Consider the following 7,708-nt stretch of genomic DNA (forward strand, 5'->3'; position numbering starts at 1 on the left):
CCCAATCAATCGCCATCTATTTCAGAGATACCTTCTGAAACTGACATTCTTCAAATACAAAAGATCCATTAAAAACTTTCCCAGTATTTAACTAACCTCCTTCATAAAATGGTTTCTGTTTGTTTGTTGTTATTGGGATAGAATAGTCATTCACTCATTAATTCTGTATCACATGGTTCAGTATAATCTGCTGTTGGAATACTTTTGTAATTGGGTGCAGTTTTGTTCATCACGCTCTGAAGTTCATGGATTTGCTCTCAGTTCTGAATTCTTGATTTCTATTGCTGAGTTTCCCATTTCTTCCTTTGAAGGATGAAAACACAAGATGTGATGTATGATGTAGGCAATCTGATAAAATGAATGATAAATAAAAATTTATTGGTTTTAGAACATGTCCAAATGTTAATTCACATAAATTTCTTTTAATCTTTTGTGCAAGTGTAATGATAAATGGTATTCTATTACGTGCATATTAGAATAGATAAAATGACCACTACTTCAACCAATGAAGCAGAGTTGGCAAAGTGGACAAAAACTGAAGAAGAACTTTATCTATTGATTCAATATATGTGTTCAACATCAGAAAAAAAGGTGGTTTTGAAACATAATTTTATTGGGTATGCAGTAGTGATGTCAAATGAACACTTTAATCCTGATGATATAACTCATCTAGTGAGGAGGAAGAGGGTCACTGGAATTCGATGGAGATGGTAGTCCAACACTTTACAGAAACTATAAATTACAATTTACAGAGAGCCATGTAGGGACAGAATATTCACAGGTGCAGAATGGGTAGCTGAGATTATGAGTGGCCATTAGGTATATGTTATAATGAGTTTAGGCTAGAACGACATGTTTTCCAAAATTTATGCAACCTAATGAAAACTCGTGGATGTTTAAAAGACAGTCGTTACATTACAGTAGACGAACAGATGGCCATATTCCTCCAGATAATTTAAGCAAAAGGTGGCCATAGAAAAGTCTGAAAGATTCCAACATTCTGGCAAGGTCAAGGCCTCGGTTTCGCCCAGGCCAAAATTTGAGATCTCGACGAAACCATGCATTTTTTTACAGGATAATTCGGGAAAACTTGAGAATGGGTTTCGGTCGCCATATGGCCAAGTTATCCCATAAAACTTGTCATCTAGCCTATTTTAGGCCTTTTAAACATAATGGAAAATTAGATTTTTGTTTTTTTAAATCAAACCTAAAATGGTATTTCGACTATGGACCCTAGGTTGGTAGTCTATGGCGTAGGTCTATCTTAGGCTATTCCAAACAATATCTAGCACTTTTAGAACATATAATTCAAAAAAAGTGTAAAACAACTTTAAATAAGCATAAAAAATTAAGTGTCGATCTTCAATCTCCAAGTGTTGAAGTTGATAATCTCCATTGTAGAGGTAAGATTTGAGAAGAAGCACCAAAACACAAAGTCTTGTGGGGTTTTCCTTCATAGCAGGCAAGATAGGCGAGAAATATCATTGAAATGGGATTTAAAACATCATGCTACTTGGTCAAGTCGAAATGAAACCGAGGAATGAACCGAAATCTCGGTGTCTCGCCAAGATTTCGAGTGAAAAACTCATGGTTTAAAGTATCTCTAATACCGATACGATGCCCTCCAATACATATCTTAAATTTAGACAACCGATACCGATAAGATACCCTCTAATACGTATCTTATATTTAGCCAACCGATACTTTAATCCTTGAGTGAGATATTGTCAATTTCCAATATCACCTATGGCCTCAACTCGCCAAATCCAAAAAACGATATTTTAACTATGCATTCTGGTGAAACTATGAGTAAAATCCTCATAATGGAGTTGCAAGTATTTTTTTAAGCTAGGGAAGGAAATTATCAAACCACCTTCATTCAACAAAGTCCTAACAGGTATAAGATTGAACACATTCCGCTACCCATACTTTAAGGTAATGCAGAGAAATTGTATTTCTACTTTCACTTTTGTCTACAATGTGAACGTGGATTATTGAACATGACTATAACTTATTAATCTTTTTTTTTTTTTTTTTTTTTTTTTCTTTTTTTTTTTAATATTTGGAGGGTTGCATTGGTGTCATTGATGGTATGTCATCGTACCTAAGGGAAAACAAATCCCTCATAGAGGTAGGAAAAGAATAACCACGCAAAATGTGATGTAAGCATATGCCTTTGACATGAAATTCACATATGTCTATGCGGGTTGGGAGGGAAGTGCCTATAATTGTTTTGTTTTTGGTGAAGCAATTCGAAATGAGCGGCTGAGGTTTCCTCCCTCCCCTCCCAATGTCAAGCTCCCCCCCACCCCACCCCACCCCACCCCACCCCACCCCTTTTAGGTAGATAATTTTAAATCTTAAACCTTAGCATTCCAATTCAAGCAGTTTATTATTTTTTTTCAATTTTCAATATTATAGGAAGGTACTACGTTGTAGACTCTGACCTGACTTTGTGAGGTCATTTGACACATTTTAAGAGAGAGAGAGAGAGAGAGAGAGAGGTATCACTTGCGTGATTACAGGGGAGGGGGAAGACAAGCTAAAACCCCAAAGGAATTGTTGAATCATAGACACTCATCTTTAAGGAATTCGATTGAATAATATTAAGGTCTATGCCTCCTTACCCCCACAAGATCAAGAGCTTCATCATTCTTTCTTGTTGTGAGCTGCGTAACCATATTAGGGGTGAGAAAATAGTAGACACCGAGTTTTCTATATTAGGCATTTATGACGCTTCCAATGAGGAACAAGAGGTAGAGTCTTTTGTGAGGGTGTGCCCATGGTATAGTTGCAATAACTAGTTATCCGCGTGACATGGCAAAGGAGATGCATGATCTGAGGAAGTATATCGAAAATTAGATGGCAAGACGTTAGGGAATGCAAAAGGTTTGATAAAATTAGGAGGAAAGGAAGAATTTAGAATAAAAAAAAAAGGGACAAAACAAAAGGAGCTTTGAAGAGGACGGGATTTTGAGTAAATAACATAAGATATACTTGTTTTGGGTGAATAAATAATTCATTATCAATGAAGAAGGAAAAATATGCAAGGAACCCCGAGGGAAAATGGGGAGAAGCTATATATATATATAGAGAGAGAGAGAGAGAGAGAGAGAAGGGGGAGGCTAGGAGAAGAAACCAAAAAGCTACACAGCCACAACAATCAAGTAGGGGAGGAGAGAAAAATGGAGGGGGCAAACCCCAAGAGACAACAATGAACATGTTCCTTGGGGAATCCCTTACAGAGCACTTGGGAGGCATAGCAAGCTGAGAACTAACATAAAAAATGATGGCATTCTAAATCATATTGAAGAATCTAGAGTTGGATCTTCATCTACAAAGATTTTCTTCCCATAGTTTTTAAGGCGGTAAGGCGACGGAGGCGTTTGAGGGTCTTTTAGAGCGCCTCAGCGATAAAGCGGGCATAAAGCGTCGCCTTATCGATTAAAGCGTTCTTGTATAATTTTTTTTATAAAACCAATCTATTTGGCTCAAATCCTAGTTTAATCCTATTAGTCATATGTTAAATAAGTATTAAAGGTTCAAATTCATACCAATGTAAGATATTCATCAAGAAAACAAATCAATAAAGTGAATAAACTAAGTTCATCTTCATCAATCATCATAACATATTAACATATAATATAAATACATAATTATGAAACAAAATTATAAATATAAAGAAAAGAAGACATAAAAAATACAAGTATTTATTATACTTACCTCTATGATGCCAAAATGAGTGCCTAAGCCCTAAGGTCATCCACTATATTTCTACTCCTGTCAAAGAAGAATGAAGCTCACCGTTGCCAGAGCAAAATGGTCACTTGGATCAGTGGTTCTTCCTTGTTCCTTGATTGCTTCTCAAAGCCCTTTCTTAAAACCCTTGACAAAATCCAAACCTTATTTGCGAATCGTATTTTTGTTTTGTTTGTTTTGATTATTTTTGGTGAAGTAAAGCCAATCCCATACATCTCAAGTATTAACAAAACCATACACCTATCAATAAAAAATCTATATTTGGAATCTCCATCAAGTAATTTTAAAATATGTTTAAAAAAAAAAAAAAAAAAAAACCCATAAGGCGCTACTTCACGTAAGGCGGAGCACTGCCTTACCATCTCTGGACCGCATCAGCACCAAGGCTTTGGTAAGGCGACGCCTTAGCAGTGCCTTAAAAACTATGTTTCTTCCATTCAAATGTGATTAATGGCCACACAAAAAACAAGCTTACTGGCGGTGTCACATCTAGAGCTACCTACAAACGTCATGTGAACCCAAATCCACCCTCTCCGAAGGGGGAGAACATGCCTCCTAGAGGGCCAACACTACGGAGGACACGCTTCCAAACAAAGGAAGCAAAAATACTAAAAAAGAAGAGGTGATCGGCATCTTCAATACAATTCCAATAGAGGCAACAGGCAGCCTAGACCTAAATGTGCCTATAGATTAAGAAATACTAAGTGGGAGATAGTTGGAGAGAGCAAGCTCAGCAATGAAGGAGTGGCGAGGGATATAACCTTTGAACCAACAATTTTCCTCCGTAGGACTAAGGGACCTCTAGCTCTGGTCAAATCCCAGGCAGAGGAGGAACTAAAGAAGCCAGAGGACGAGAGGACCAAGAGAATTTATCTTCCTTGCCACAGTGTCTAGGGTGAAGGGGGAATATCCGATCAGAGATCAGAGAGAGGGGAGGACGCACCAGACACCATTGGAGATGATGGAGGCAATAGGGCCATCTCCAGAGATATCGAAGGAGTAGATGGTTCTGGCACTGACCAGGGAAAGGACACCAGAAGGATGCCAATGATTAAGCCCAAGGGAAGTGGAGGAGTGGTCCCCAATGGATGAGTTGATGGCACCAAGTGTAATGTGTCTGGTGAGAAGAATCTTTTGCCAAACCCAAGAAGAATCAATAGAGGTGGAGACCGTCTAAAGAGAATCCCTGTGGAGGAGAGTGGATAAACCCAAGAGACCCCCTTCAGCTTTAGGTAGGAAAACAGAGGACCAACTAAGAGGGTGGAGGAATTTGGCGATGTCCACCCCTTTCCAAAGGAAGGTGAAGAGGAGAGATTTTGCAACCTTGATGGTGGCTGGGGGAAACACGATGAGACCTGACCAATAGAGATAGCAAGATTGGAATATAGATCTGACAAGCACAAGGGGCTCACATAAGTTAGGAGCTTGCCCTTCCAAAGCTGGAATCTATTTTTAATGAGATCCAGTATGGGGGTGTAGTGATGGGCAGATAGCAAAGCGATAATGAGAGGAAGGCCAAGATATTTGACCAAGAGAGAGCCAAGAGTAGAGCAAGTTAGATGGAGGTGGCAAGGGGCTATGGAAGCATCAAATATCCCAGTATAAAAAAGCTTGGATTTGAGAAGGTTGATGCGAAGGTCAAAAAGGGATTCAAAGAGGCAGAGAGGGGACTTGATGGCTTTAATAGAGGGGGAGTTGGATCCAGAGAAAATCATCAGATCATCGGCGAATGCAAGACCAAACAGATATGCTTTTAGTAGCAACCAAGAGGAGACCTTCTTTACCCATAAGAACAAACCAGTGGTGAGTATGCCCGGTTAAAGATGAAAGAACTCTACTAATCGAAGCCCAACGTCCTGAAATTTCAAATGGAGGTCGCTGACTCGAAGACGGAGAACCTAGGTATTGGGTCACCATAAGGTGGGGAACTACTAGACGGAGAAGAACAATTTTGGAGACAAGAACCTGGGTATTGGGTCTCAAGGTGGGGAACTAATACCCACAATATTAGCTCAATCTGATTTGTATTAATGGAGTTGCAGCAAGTGAGCAAACTCTTCTCAGAGTCAGACCAGCAATGTCGTTTAACAGAGAAAAGGAAAAACAGAACAGAAATAAAGACAGAATTTGAAGAACAACAAGAACCAGAAGGAAGAATGAGAGAAAAGGACTGGAAGGAACCAAACTGAGCAATAACAGATTAGGAGAAGAAACCTAGATCGAAGAAGGGGGCATGTTGCAACTCACATGTTACTACTCGTCATTACAAAAGTTGAGGTCAAATTTTTTCCCGCTCGGGAGATTTGATGCAAATACATCACCAAAAGGGGCTTGTTTGCCTAGGAATAAGTCTAGGGTTGGGTTGTATACATGCTGGACCTTTGGCATAGTACAAGATCTCAGTATTTTCTTGGTTTCGAGAAATCTCGAGACGAAACGACATACGATATGCAAATAATACAATATGTCAACCAAGATTTCAGTACCACGGTGAAATCTTGGTTATCTCGACTAGTTTCAACCCAGTCTTAGTTAACTCAACTAGTTTCGCTTGTTTGTGAAGAAAGCCACCCCCATCTCCAATTTGCTCTTTTTGTAGTCAAATCTTACCTAAGAAGCTTGGACCATGAGGACTTGTTGCTCAACAACAACATACTTGTACCCAGCTTTTGTGATTCAATCGAAGGAAAACTTGATTCACCATCAACAATAATATAGTGGTTATGATCCGACGCGACCCTCGTTTCAATATTAGGAGGTCTAGGACTCTAGGATGTACATAAGGTGAGTCATCCACTTGTATTGTACTATTGTTTACTCTAATATATATGACTCTAGGTAAATCTAATTTGTGTGATTCAACCATATACAATGCCTAATTTATTAAAAGATATAGAATTTGATGTCTGTCAATTCCTAATGCTTATTTAAGTTGTTTTACTTGAATTATGTGTTCTAGTAGTATTAAATATTGTGTGAAATAGCCTAGGGTAGAGATTGTATACAGCATAGACTACCAACCTAGGGTCCGAAGTCAGTACCATTTTGGGTTTTTTTTTTTTAATCTAATCTTTCCCTTATGTTTAAGAGGCCTAAAATAGGTTGGATGATAAGTTTCAAAACCTAACTTGGCCATACGGGCACCGACACCCAACCCCGAAACCTGCTGGAAAAAATGCAAGGTTTTGCCAAGATCTCGAGATATCTCGGTTTTGGGCCTGACTGAAACCAAGACCTTAAACCATAACCTTTGGTCCATGGAGTTTTCAATGTAATAGGCAACTTTAATGGGCCTAAACGATGGGATTTAAGGCTGCATACAGGATTGATATTATTAGGCCTTAGTTTCTTATACTTGATTTTTATGCCATGTCTTTGTTATGTTTTAATTTCAATTGAACCATCGTCCATGTTGGTCGAATGTTGGTTCAATTTAAGTGAATGTTTTTTTTTTATTAGTTATTTGTTTTGTTAGATATTTCCCAGGCTAGACAAGGGAATCGGTTATGGTGTTTTCTATTCCAATTCAAACCTTATAATTTCCTAGCCAAACTCAAAGTCATAGGCATGTTAGGACTTTGAGTCTGTTAGCTTTTATTATTAATAAAAACTAACCTTGGGCTATTCCTTAGCCCACAATTAAGAAACAACAAACTGCTGCTGCTGCCACGAGTCTTCTCCATTGAAGCTCCTTGTGTTTGATCAAGGCCTTGTGCGTGATCAAGGGAAAAGGGACTGGTGTCTGATCCAATTGACACCCTACAGTGTGAGGCCTAGGTGGATCCTCCTATGCTATTGTTCTTATGCTACTGTTGATTGCTGGTTCTTCATTCCTATTCTACAATCACTGCCATTACAAATAAATCTATCTCAGCAATTTTCTGCAACTAGAATCTTATTTTTTTATAGACAATAATATACCCCACTTTTTTTTTTTTTTTTTTTTTTT

General features: G+C 38.4%; 1 protein-coding gene across 2 annotated transcripts in view; it reads right to left on the reverse strand.

Annotated features, from left to right (window-relative positions):
- Positions 1-7,708, reverse strand: part of LOC122085025 (transformation/transcription domain-associated protein-like) — a 104,720-nt gene that overhangs the window by 32,430 nt on the left and 64,582 nt on the right. The window lies entirely within an intron of this gene.

This window comes from Macadamia integrifolia, chromosome 7 (assembly GCF_013358625.1).
Source record: "Macadamia integrifolia cultivar HAES 741 chromosome 7, SCU_Mint_v3, whole genome shotgun sequence".
In the NCBI taxonomy this organism is placed as follows: Eukaryota; Viridiplantae; Streptophyta; class Magnoliopsida; order Proteales; family Proteaceae; genus Macadamia; species Macadamia integrifolia.